The sequence below is a fragment of the Grampus griseus genome (assembly GCF_964374135.1).
Source record: "Grampus griseus genome assembly, chromosome: 17".
Classification (NCBI taxonomy): Eukaryota; Metazoa; Chordata; class Mammalia; order Artiodactyla; family Delphinidae; genus Grampus; species Grampus griseus.
In genome coordinates, this window is record NC_139011.1 from 48,925,867 (window position 1) to 48,939,278 (window position 13,412).

The following is a 13,412-nucleotide window of genomic DNA, read 5'->3' on the forward strand; positions in this document are numbered from 1 at the left end:
AATCCTCATGAGCTGAGGTTTCAGATATCAGTCATGGAGTAGAGACAAGCCATCTCCTCTGTGTACTGTTTGAATTGCTGACCCACAAAATCTGAGCACATATTAAAATTTTTGTTTATTTCACCACTAAGCTTGGACTTCTTTATTATGTAGCAATAGATAACTATAGCACTGTGTCTGTACACAGGATATCTACATTTCACAGAGCACAGATTTTTAGATGTGAATGTTGACTGCTCAATTTCTAAGAAGAACTTATACACACACATAGGTACAAAATGTTTATGCATATGTAAATATTAGACCTATATAAACTAATCTATATTATCCATAAAATGAGGGGGCCTTGATAATGGCTAACATTATTTTTCAGTATTTATTGTGTTCCAAGAACTGATAAATTCTTGCATTGTGTGAATTTTCTTTCACCCTCACAGCAACTCCCTGAGAGAAGTAATGGTATCTCTATTTTATAGATGAGAAAACTGAGGCAAAAACAGATAACATGCTCAAGAGTACTCAACAAGTAAATTTTAGAGTCAAGATTTGAACCCAGGTTCTCAAGTTTTAGATCCCTTACTCATACTCACCAAGCTATATACTGAGGAACGGGATGAAAGCTGACGCCATTACCTCATGCTCAAGAAGTTAGACAGAAACTTAGCAGGTATGGTTGAAAGAAGACAGAACTTGGAGTCGTAAGTCCAGAGGCTGAGTTATGAGATGAATTCTCCTCTCATCTAGATATAGGTTTGTTTTTAGAAAATGAAGAAGATCACTGCATATTTTGATTGTTAATTTCTGTACTTAATGATTACCAAAGAATGGAATTTTAGCAGGGAGCTATTTTGCAATGACATAAATTATTGATTCAAACTCAAACCTTTATTATAAATTATTGATTCAAAATCAAATCTTTATTAAGTCTCCCTTGCATCAGAAGTTTTTCCCACTCTTCATTTCTTTGAAACCCTTTCCTGTCTACTCTTGGCCAAAGCTTGAAGCCTAATTTAACACTTGGAAATAAAATAATGAAATAGTCATAACACAGCAATTCCAATGCCTACTGAAATGGAAGCTCTAAATAATTTTTCAGATAATTTAGGAAATTAAAAATATTTACATCATAGATGCAAAGACAGAAGTTACTTGTGTAATAAATGGTGAGACAAAAAGTTTCTGGTCAAGTAGATTTGTTTATATATGATCACTAATGTGAGTTCTACCCCTGTGCTAAAACCCAGTGACAGGTTGCATACAGCTTCTAAAGGGATAGTTCAGTGCATTGGGTCAAATTCATGCCATAAAATGGGTATTAGTAGTAGTACTAGAAGACAGAGTGACTGTCTTCTTTGGGACATAGATGAAGACCCCAAGATAGACAATATCAAGGACAAATTATGTAGAATAAGATATTATCTCAGTCCTTGGAACATGTCATCCAGGATAGAACAAGAAGTAGATTTATTATCAAGTACATGAAGCCAGAGACAGTAAGCAATGAGTGGTAGTTGGTTAAAATAGACAGGTTTTAGAAGCAGAGGCACGGATGTAGAAAACAAACTTAGGGTTACCAGGGGATTGTGGCAGGGAGGCTAAATTGGGAGATTGGGACTGAAATATACACACTACTATACATGAAATAGATAACTAGTAAGAACCTGCTCTTCTTATTAGCCCAGGGAACTCCGTTCAGTACTCTGTAATGGGCTATTTGGAAAAGACTCCCCAAAAAAAATAAAAGTGGGGCTTCCCCGGTGGCACAGTGGTTGAGAGTCTGCCTGCTGATGCAGGGGACACGGGTTCGTGCCCCGGTCCGCGAAGATCCCACATGCCGCGGAGCGGCTGGGTCCGTGAGCCATGGCCGCTGAGCCTGCGCGTCTGGAGCCTGTGCTCCACAACGGGAAAGGCCACAACAGTGAGAGGCCCGCGTACTGAAAAAAGAAAAAAAAAAGTGGATATATGTACATGTATAACTGATTCACTTTGCTGTACACCTGAAACTAACACAACACTGTAAATCAACTATACTCCAATAAAAATTTTTTTAAAAAATAGGTTTTAAGAACCATAGTCAGGGAGCAGTGTGGATTCGAAAGACCTGGCAAGAAATATTTCTGCATCCTCAGACAATGCTCCCCAAGCTGGCTATTGCAAGGGTGAGCATTTAAGAGATCTTTGACCTAAGGAGGACATGAGATTAACAATCTATCCCAATGTGCATGAATTATTCTCCTCGGTGCTATCAGAAATCAGATGGCATCCTAGAGCAGGGGTCAGCAGATCTTTTTTGTAAAGGCTCAGATAGTAAATATTTTGGATTTTCTGTACCATACGTCTCCATTGCAACTGCCCATCTGCTGCTGTAGCACAGAAACAGCTATGCACAATACGTTAAGGAATGGATGCGGCTGTGTTCAAGCAAAACGTTATGTACAAAACCAGGAGTCAAGCGAGATCTGATCAGTGGGCCAGAGTGTGCGGACGCCAGTTCTGGGTCAGTGTTCACAGCTGAATGAGTCATGAGGCCTTAAGTTCCAGTTCTCGTTGTACTACTTTCTACCTGGGTGAACTTGGGTTCATCCTTTTATATATATGGGCCACTGTATTAGTCAAGCTTCTCCAGAAAAACAGAACCAACAGCATGTGTATACAATGTGCCCATATATACTGATAGATATAGATCTAGATATCGTTATTGATATCTAGATCTATATCCATATCTATATAAAGATAGAGAAAGAGAGAGAGATTTTAAACAATTGGTTCACACAATAGTAGAGGCTTGGTAAATTCAAAATCTGCAGGTTAGGCTGTCTAGAGACTCTCGGAAGAGTTGCAGTTCAATTTCTGTAAGTCTTCTAGCAGAATTCCTTTTTGTGACAGGGAGGTCAGTCTTTATTAAGAGCTTCAACTGATTGGATGAGGCCCATGCATATTATGGAGGATAATCTGCTTTACTCAAAGTCCACCACAAATTTAATTATGAATTTCATCCAAAAACACCATCACAGGGACTACCCTGGTGGCACAGTGGTTAAGAATCCGCCTGCCAATGCAGGGGACACGGGTTTGAGCCCTGGTCTGGGAAGATCTCACATGCCGTGGAGCAACTAAGCCCGTGCACCACAGCTGCTGAGCCCGTGCACCTAGCGCCCATGCTCTGCAACAAGAGAAGCCACCGCAATGAGAAGCCCGCACACCACAACAAAGAGTAGCCCTCGCTTGCTGCAAATAGAGAAAGCCCACGTGCAGCAACGAAGACCCAATGCAGCCAAAAATATAAATAAATAAAACATAAAAATTTTTAAAAACACAAAAACACCATCACAGAAATATCCAGAATAATATTTGACCAAATAACTGGGCATGGTGGCCCGGACAAATTGACATGGAAAATTCACCACCTAAGCCATAGTTTTGTCACCTTTTACTGAGAAATATGACTTATGTGAGCTATTTTGATACCTAGAAGATACCTTCTAGAGGTAACACCCTCAGTATTTTACGTGGTAGGCAGTAGAGGGAATGAGCCCATTTGCCCAGTCATATGACACCTAAAGGATAAAATTCTGTCTTCTCTCTCCAACCCACAAGGATGAATGCCAAAAATACATCACTTATATCTGCTTTAGCTAACATAGGATAGGTCTGGAACAGACCTATGCTCCCAGTAAGTCTCATGAAATGCTGTTTCATTAAGGAGACACTTTACTTGCTAAGATTAGAAGCAAAAGAGGGTGGTGGATGAAAAACTGCCCAAGGATATAAGCTCATGCAAGGAAGCAGGCGAGAGAATGGGTATCTGAAGATGTGCGCTCTGAGCCAACACTAATTCCACAGCATCAGGTTATAATTCAGGGAGCCCAACCGCTGGGGGTTTTTTCCCCTTCTTCTTTTCCCCCAAAGAGGGACAAGCATACTGACAAAGGAAGAGCATCAGTCACCACAGATAAATTGCTTTTAAGAGGTGATCTCGCAAATGATTTGGCTCAGTGTAGACTATGATTTGGCTCCCCAAACCATAAGCTAGAGCATTTCATTCCAGGTCCCTCTTCAAATATCCATGATAGGTAAAACCCTGGCATCAAGTAGGTCTTGAAATCTCCCCAGGTGATTATAATATGCAACCAGGGCTGAGAATCTGGAGATGTAGAGCAAACTTAAATTGAACTTTAGTTAAACAGTAAAACAAGCTCTGACTCTACTGGCTGGAGCTAGACAAGGGATATGGATTTAGTGGGATGAGAAGATAAAGGACACCAGGGAGTAAATCAAATGCTTTACACCTGTGCTTAGCTAATTGTTACTCAGATAATTCAGACAATCTTACAGCACCTGAACCCTGAAATTCCTTAGTTCTGTTTAAGAAAAAGGAACTCTTCAAGTAACTAAACTCTGAGAATCATGCCAATCATAAAGAAAAAGAAGAAATCTTATTTTTTGAATTAGTTGATTTCATATATACTGTTTCACTTTCATGATATTAACTAGTTATCTTTCCATTTTATGTTTGAGGAAAGTAAGGCTTTAAAGTCTCAGTAATTTTCTCAAGGTCACTTGTTAAGGGTGTGGTAGGCAGCATAATGGCTCCTAAAAATGCCCTCACCCTAATCCCTAGAACCCAATAATATGTTACCTTACATGGTAAAGAGGACTTTGCAGATATGACTGAAGTTATAGGCCTTGAGATAGAAAGATTATCCTGGATTACCTCATGGAACAAATCTAATTGCATGAGTCCTTAAAAGCAGAAAACCATTCCCAACTGTAGAAAGAGAAAGAGAGAGATGTCCTAATAGAAGCAGAATCAGAGAGATGCAACATTTGGGGTTTTGTAGGTGGAGAAAGGGGACTCTGAGTCAAGGACTAAAAGTGACCACTGGAAGCGGATAAAGTCCAGGGAACAGAAACACCCCTAAGAGCCTCCAGAAAAGAATGTAGCTCTGCCAACACTTTTTTTTCTTTTTTAACCATCTCTTTTGGAGTATAATTGCTTTACAATGGCATGTTAGTTTCTGCTTCATAACAAAGTGAATCAGCTATACAAATACATATATCCCCATATCTCCTTCGTCTTGCATCTCCCTACCACCCTCCCTTCCCTATCCCACACATCTAGGTGGACACAAAGCACAGAGATGATCTCCCTGTGCTTTGTGGCTGCTTCCCACTAGCTAGCTATTTTATATTTGGTAGTGTATATATGTCCATGCCACTCTCTCACTTCATCCCAGATTACCCTTCCCCGTCCCTGTGTCCTCACGTCCACTCTCTATGGCTGCGTCTTTATTCCTGCCCTGCCCCTAGGTTCTTCATGACCATTTTTTCTTTTTTTTTAAATTCCATATATATGTATTAGCATATGGTATTTGTTTTTCTCTTTCTGACTTACTTCACTCTGTATGACAGTCTCTAGGTCAATCCACCTCACTACAAATAACTCAATTTCATTTCTTTTTATGGCTGAGTAATATTCCATTGTGTATATGTGCCACATCTTTATCCATTCATCTGTCGATCCTGCCAACACTTTTACTTAATTGAGACCAATGTCAGACTTGTAAGGTAATAAATTTACGTTGTTTTGAGTCACTAAATTTGGGATAATTTGTATGAAAGCAATTAAAAAAAATACAGAGGTCCTACAAGAGCCAGGCTATATATTTATACTTAAGTATTTCTGAAATGAATTTAACCTTGTGATTGACAGCAGCAGCAGCAGCTTCCAAGGGATCCCACCACACACCTGAGGCAAAAGGAGCCTAATACAAAGCAGTGACAGCAGCAGGTCACTGCCCCACACTTGGGGTAGAGGGGGACTTGATCTACTGTAACAGCAGCATAGCCTGAATGGGAACCCACCCTCCTGTGGCACTAGTCCCATCAACATTAGTCTAATCTGCTAGCATCTGCTGTGCCAACAGGCCCAACATATACAAACCCTCCAACTCAGTAGCATTAAGTGAGCCAGGCTCAGTGTTTCCTGAAACTCATATCCAGTTGCACTGGAAATCCAAGATATCACCTACTGTTATGAAAACATAAACAATAACAGAAGACTGGGAACTTCAGAAAGAAAAGGGGAACAATGGAATGGGTGAAAACAAATGGGGTAAATATAAGAGACTATCATTAGCCTCATGAGTTTCTTAAATTCTATATGATGGTCAAAGCAAAAGTGATGACACCATCTGATGGGGTTCTCAATGTAGAGAAAGGAAATACTACAGAAAATCATACTTTAAAACTGGGGAATATTAAGAGACCTAAATGGAAGTAAAATTTTGAAACTTCACTTGAAGTAATGAAACACTGATTCCAGTAGGCTATGATAAGTTACATATGTATACTGTAATGCCAAAAGCAACCACTAAGAAAACTATACAAACAGTATACACAAATGATTATAAATGAATTAAATTAAAATGGACTTATTAAAAAATGTTTAAGTAACCCACAAGAAGGAAAAATAAGGGAAACACAGGATTGAGAAACTAAGGTAAAAGACAAAACAAAAAATAACATGGTAGACCAAATCTTTGACATGGCAATAATTACATTAATGGTAAATGATCTAAATAACCAAGTCAAAGATAGAGATTGGAAGAGTAGATTAAAAAATCGCAAGCATGATCCAACTATATACTGTCTATAAGAAGCTTACTTTAAACATCATGATATAGGTAGTTCAAAGTAGAAGGATGAAAATGATATATCATGTGAACATTAATCAGAAAAAGCAGGAATGGCTATATTAATATCAGATAAAGTAGACTTCAGAGCAAAGGAAATTATTAGGGGCAAAGAGGGTCATTACATAAAGATAACAGGAATAATCCACCTAGATGACCTAGTGATACTAAATGTGTGTGCACCAAACAACAGAACTTCAAAATGCATGAAGCAAACACTGAAAAAGGTAAAAGGAGAAAGTTTTAAATCCACAATTATTATTTGAGACTTCAACACAGCAATTTATACAACTACCAGAGAGAAAAATCAGCAAGGATATGGAAGAACTGAAAACATCATCAATCAACAGGAATATAACTGACATTTAAAGAACACACTAGTAAGAGCAGAATACATATTCAAGTGTCCATGGAACATTCACTCATATACCATATACTGGGCGATAAAAAAACATTAGCAGATTTAAAAGAATTAAAATCATAGAGAGTATGTTCTCTAGCCATAATGGAATCAGACTAGAAATCAATAAGAGAAAGACAACAGGAAAATCTTCAATCACATGAAAACTAAACATCACACTTCCAAATAACTCATGGGTAAAAAAGACAGCATCAAGGAAAAAATTTTTAAATGCATAGAATAAAAGAAAATGGAGATATAACAGATCAAAGTTTGCGGAATGAAGTGAAAGCAATGCTGAAAGGGAAGTTTATAGCACTAAATTGGGAAAGAAAATGTTTCAAAGCAATAATCTAATTTTCTATATTAAAATAGTAAAAAAGGAAGAGGAAAAAACACTAAACAAGCAGAAAGAAGGAAATAATAAAGATGAAACAGAAATCCATGAAACTGAAAACAGGAAAATAGCGGGGGAAATCAATGAAACAAAAGGCTGGTTCTTTGAAATAAACAATCTAACCAATAAAGATCTAGAAAGACTGATAAAGATAAACAGAGAGATGGCACAAATCACAGATATCAGAAATGCAACCAGGGATACCATGACATATCCTGCAGGTTAATGAGGGACAAGTTACTATGAACAAGTCTACACTAGAAATTCAAAAATGTAGATGAAATGGGCCAATGTTTCTACACCCAAAACTACCAAAACTCAGCCAAGATGAAATAGATAATCTCAATTTTCCTGTAACCATTAGAAACACTGGTTTTTCATTTAAAAACTCCCAAAAGAAATATTCAGGCTTAGATGTTTCACTTTTACCCAAGACTTAAAGAATTAACACCAATTTTACATGATTTGATAAGAAATAGAAGTAGAGGGAACAGTTTCTAATTAATTTTATGAAGCCAGTATTACCTTGATACCAAAACCAGACAGGGATAGTATAGAAAGAAGAAACCTACAGACCAATATTTTTTATGAAATTGGCTGAAAAACCCTCAGCCAAATATTAGCAAATTAAATCCAGAAATATATGAAAAGAATAATATACCATGACCAAGTGGGATTTATTCCAGCTATGCAAAGTTGGTTAAATATTTGAAAATCAAACAGTGTAATCCACCATATCCAATAGATTAAGGGGGAAAAGTCATGTGATCCTATCCATTAATGCAGAGAAAGCATTTGACAAAATCCAATCCCATTCATGATTTTAAAAAAAGAAGAAAAAAAACTCCAAGCAAACTAGGAATAGAAAAGGAGCATACTGAAACTCATAAAGATGATCTACAAACAACCTATACCGACATGATATTTAACTGTGAAAGACTGGATGCTTTCTCTGTAAGCTCAGAAACAAGGCACCGATATCTGCTCTCACCACTTTTATTAAATATATCACTGGAGGTTCTAGTAAGAAAATAAAGCAAAAATAAATAAATACATAAATTTAAAAGTTAAAGTTTTAAAAAGTTTATTTAAAAGATAAAAGGACTATTCCTACTACGTTGCATAGGAAGGAACATATCCTACTGAATGTTGAATAGTAATATATCCTATTATACTGAATAAGGAAAAGTAAAACTGTCTGTATCTGAAGATGAGATGATAATCTAAATGGAGAAAATACCAAGGAATCCACAAAAAGCTTGAGAAATAATATTAGTTTGTAAATGATTTAGAGTACAAGATCACCACAATTTTATCAAATTATATATTAATAACAAATGTGTAGAAGCTTAAATAAAAATATGTGATGCCATTTACAACTGACCTAAATAAATACTTAAATATAAGCCCAATAAGACATTTATAGGACCTCTGGACTGAAAATTACAAAATGCTGATGAAGAAAAATTTTTAAGTCCCAAACAAATAGGGAGACACACCTTGTTCATGGATTAGAAAACACAACATGATAAAGATGTCAATTCTCCCCAAGTTAAGAGGCTTAACACAATTACTCTTAAAATGCCCTCAAGGTTTTTGTGGATCTAGACAAGCTTATTCTAAGATTTATATGGTAAGAAGAGGCTGAAGAATAGCTAAAACAACTTGTAAAGGAAGATGAAAATGGGAGGAATTAATCTACCCAAGTTCAAGAGTTTGCAGTAATGATGGAGGGTAGATACATAGGTCAATGGAATGGAATAGAGAACCCAGAAATAGACTGACATAAATACATATAACTTGTTTTTGACAGCAGTGCAAAAGCTATCAAGGAAGAATAGACTTTTCAAAAAATGGTACTGAAACAGTTGGACATCCCTCGACAAAAACAAACAAACAAAAAATGAACCTTAACCTCCACACCTTACACAAAAATTAAATCAAAGTGGATCATAATCTTAAATGTAAAAGCAGGGCATTTTTAGAAAGAAAAATAGGAGAAAATGTTTGGCATCTAGAACTAGGGGAATAATTCTTAGACTTGACACCAAAAGTATGATCAATAAAGGCACAAACTGATAAATTGGATCTCATCAAAATGAGTTAAAAATGCTTCATAGAAGATCCTTTTAAGTGGATGAAAACTCAAATTACACAGTAGGAAAACATATTTGAAAATCCCATATGAGACAAATGACTTGTATCTATAATATACAAAGAACTCTCCAAACAACTTAAAAAAATCCAACTAGAAAATAGGCAGAAGACAGGAACAGACATTTCATGGAAGAGAATATACACACGGCAAAGGAGCACATGAAAAGATGCTCAGCATCATTAGCCATTAGGGAAATGCCAATTAAGACCATAATGAGATGTCAGAGAGTAACTAAAATTAAAGTATAGTGACAACATCAAATGCTGGCGAGTACACAGAAAAATTATATCACATCACTGGTGGGAAAATAAAATGGTTTATCCACTCTGATCAACAGCTTGACAGTCTCTTTTAATCCTAAAAGTAGATTCACCCTACAACGCAGTAATTGTACTCTTGAGCATTTATCCAAAAGAAACAAAAACTTAATTAAGTTCCCACAGAAACTTACACATAAATGTTCATAGCAGTTTTATTTATAATAGCCAAAAACTGGCAACTACCCAAATGTCTTTCAGTGGATGAATGTTGAAACAAATTGTGATAAAATCTTATGATAGAATACTACCGAGCAACAAAAAGGAACAAATTATTAATATATGCAAAAATTGAAATGAGCTTCAAGGGAATGATGCCGAGGGAAAAATTCTGAAAAGCCGATCTCCGAAGATTAAGTAATTCATGATTATGTTTACATATTATTCTTAAAATAACAAAACCGTGGAGATGGAGAACAGATTAGAAGTTGCCAAGGGTTAGAGATGGAGGTAGAAGGTACAGCGGGGGAACTCTGTGAGGTTTTTGTGGTTCCAGTACAAATAATACAGCAATCTTGGTTTTAATCCCTAAAGATTTCTAAAAGCAATTCCTAATAAGAGGTGTCCAGATATTTAGCAATGGCAGCAGATTAGAGGTATAGCTCCCCAACATAACAACTTCAAAAGAGAACATACTAATTCAATGCATATGTTAATTTCAAAAAGGCCAGTCACAATACTTAAATGGTATATATCTTAACGATATTATTCTAAGTATCCAGCTATACCAGATGGACTAGCAAGATTTTCTGTACATTCAACCTTATTTAAGACAGTAAATCTTATAGTAAGACAGTTAAAAAAAGAAAAAGAAAAAAAAACAAACCTCAACTACAGTTGGATATTCTCATAGGAAGATGAGGTGAAAATATGCAGCAGCGGTTCAAAAGCTTAAGCAGTGGCACCTAAATTTGGTTGTGCATTAGAATCATCTGAAGCACTTTTTAAAAACCCTCACACTGACGGTTGGTCATCGTAGACCAATAAAATCATTTTAAATCTCCTCAGACGATGCCAATGTCTAGCCAGAACTGAGAACCAGCGGACTAAGCAGAAGGGGATGTTTCTACAAAGATCTCTTAACAGTAAGTCCTTTCACCCAATCAGATTTACCTCCCCGCAAAGGGCTAAAGAACGCTAGTGTTGTCCATACTTGCTTACCTTTAATTAGCACTTGTGACTTGCCCAAAACCTAGATCATGTTTCCCCTAAATTTCATGTTATTCCCTATGTTTTTCAAACCCAGGGCTAAGGGGTTTGCCAGGATGAGATTTTAAGTGCTCACACAGGGGAAGTCCCTGGCAAACCAGGACAGCGGTCCCTCTACATTGAAATGTAAAGCATCCTAAATAACCCTGCCACTGCTCCCAGATCCTAGTCTGTGCCAACCAGTGGAGAAAAGGCATTCTCCATTACTACCACGGCAAATGCTGCTGTACTTGCCTTGGCTGGTCCCTATCTTTTCCAGGCACCACTCCCCTTCACCTGCTGGTGGACGCTTTGGCCAGCTGACAATGCAGATATTTTCAAACTTTAAGGTGAATAAAAATCATCTGGAGGGCCTGTTATAACAGAGATCACTGAGCCCCACCAGAGCTGCTGATTCCATAGGGCTGGGACAGGGCCCTAAAACTTGAATATCTGACACATTATCAGGGGACGCTGGTAAAACTGGTCAGGTTGTTACCGAATGCAGGTTCGTGTGTCTGAAGCACAGAGAGGCCAAACAAACCTAAAGGTTGGAGTCTGGAGCAGAGAAAGGTTTACTGCAGGATCGAGCAAGGAGAGGGGTGGCCCGAGTTCCAAAACACCCTGAAATCTCCAAAGGATTTCAGCAAAGCATTTTTAAAGGCCAGGTGAGGGAGGGACGTCCCAGGGAATGTGATCAGCTCGTGCACAATCCTCTGATTGGTTGATGTGGAGGCCACAGGGCAGGTAACATTATCCATCCTTAGGTGCCAGAAGGTCTGGGGGCTACGTGCTCATGATCATCAAGGAGTTAATTTCTTCCATTGGGTGGTGGTTTTGAGCATCTGAAAACTCAAGAAATATGCCTGAGATACTATTATCTGAGTACTTCAGAGAGGAACTACAGCAGAGGATATGGGGGATGGGTCTGTCCTAGGAAGGCCCCATAGGGTACTGCTTGGTTACAAGGTGACCATACTTTGAGAACCACTGCTCTAGTGGCTTGGAATGTTCAGAAAGTAATGGAAGAATCCCTTCCCAGGTCTAGATTCTAGTATCGCCAGCTATTTTGGTGGGGGGAAGGGTAAGTTTTGTCCTTGCTTGGACTTCTTGTTCATTTATAGCAAAGCCTATTTGAGGCAGTGCGCTCGGCAGTCCTGCAGTTCTGTCTTTTGCTTCAACAGTGTTTGGAATGAACAGACCCAGGGACGCTCCTTGCTCCAGCCCCCGACCACCCTCCAACCTTTCTTCCTGTCGCAACCTTTGGAATCAGCCACTCAGCTATCCTCAGCCTCCTGGTCAGGCCAACACCGTTTTTTGAGCTTAGCTCTTTATCACTGATCAACCACGAGTTCCCAGGTTCGTCAGAATTATTCCATCGAGGTGGAGGCCGCCGTCCACCGCCTGTTCAACATGCATCTGGGGACACTTACCTCTCTCTGAGCTTCTATTTTGACAGCAACAATGGGACTCTGGACACTGCGGGCCACATTTTTCGCCAACTGGCTGAGGAGAAGTGTGAGGGCGCCCAGCGTCTCTTGAAAATGCAAAACCAGTGCTGTGGCCGCGCCCTCTTCCAGGATGCGCGGAAGCTTTCTCAAGATGAGTGGGGTAAAACCCAGGACGCTGTGGAAGCCGCCATTCTTAGGGAGAAGAGCCTGCACCAGGCACTATCACATCTGCGCGCCCTGGGTTCCGCCCGCGCAGACTCCCACCTCTGTGACTTCCTGCAGAGCCGCTTCCTGGAGGAGCAGGTGAAACTCATCAAGAAGATGGGCGACCACCTGCCCAACCTCCGCAGGCTGGCTGGTCCGCAGGCTGTGCTGGGCGAGTATCTCTTTGAAAGGCTCACCCTCGAGCACAAACAGGAGTCTCTGAAGTCCAGCGGCCTCTGAGGAGCCCCTCTGGCATCAGAGCTTCTGCCTGAAGCCCTGCTCTGCAGCTACTAGGCAGCTTTGTAACCGCCCTGGAGCCCTCTCCCAAGCCTTGGACCAAATGGAAACAATAACGCTTTTTGCAGAAGGAAAAAAAAAAAGCCTATTTGAAACACAAACAGAATAAAGAGGAAAAAAAGAAATATATATCTATATCTATATATATATATATTCATGTTTTTTTCTTTTTTAAAAATTTATTTTACTTAAGTATAGTTGATATACAATGTTGTGTTAGTTTATGCTGTACAACAAAGTGATTCAGTTATACGTATATATAATTTTTCATATTCTTTTCCATTATGGTTAATTACAGGACATTG

At 38.6% G+C, this 13,412-nt stretch overlaps 1 pseudogene across 1 annotated transcript; it reads left to right on the top strand.

The window, feature by feature from the left end:
• Nucleotides 1-669: 669 nt before the first annotated feature.
• LOC309835254 (ferritin light chain-like) lies at nucleotides 670-13,141 on the top strand (annotated as a pseudogene). The gene is made up of 2 exons: nucleotides 670-698; nucleotides 12,508-13,141. The product of its transcript is annotated as a ferritin light chain-like (transcript).
• The last annotated feature ends 271 nt before the right edge of the window (nucleotides 13,142-13,412 follow it).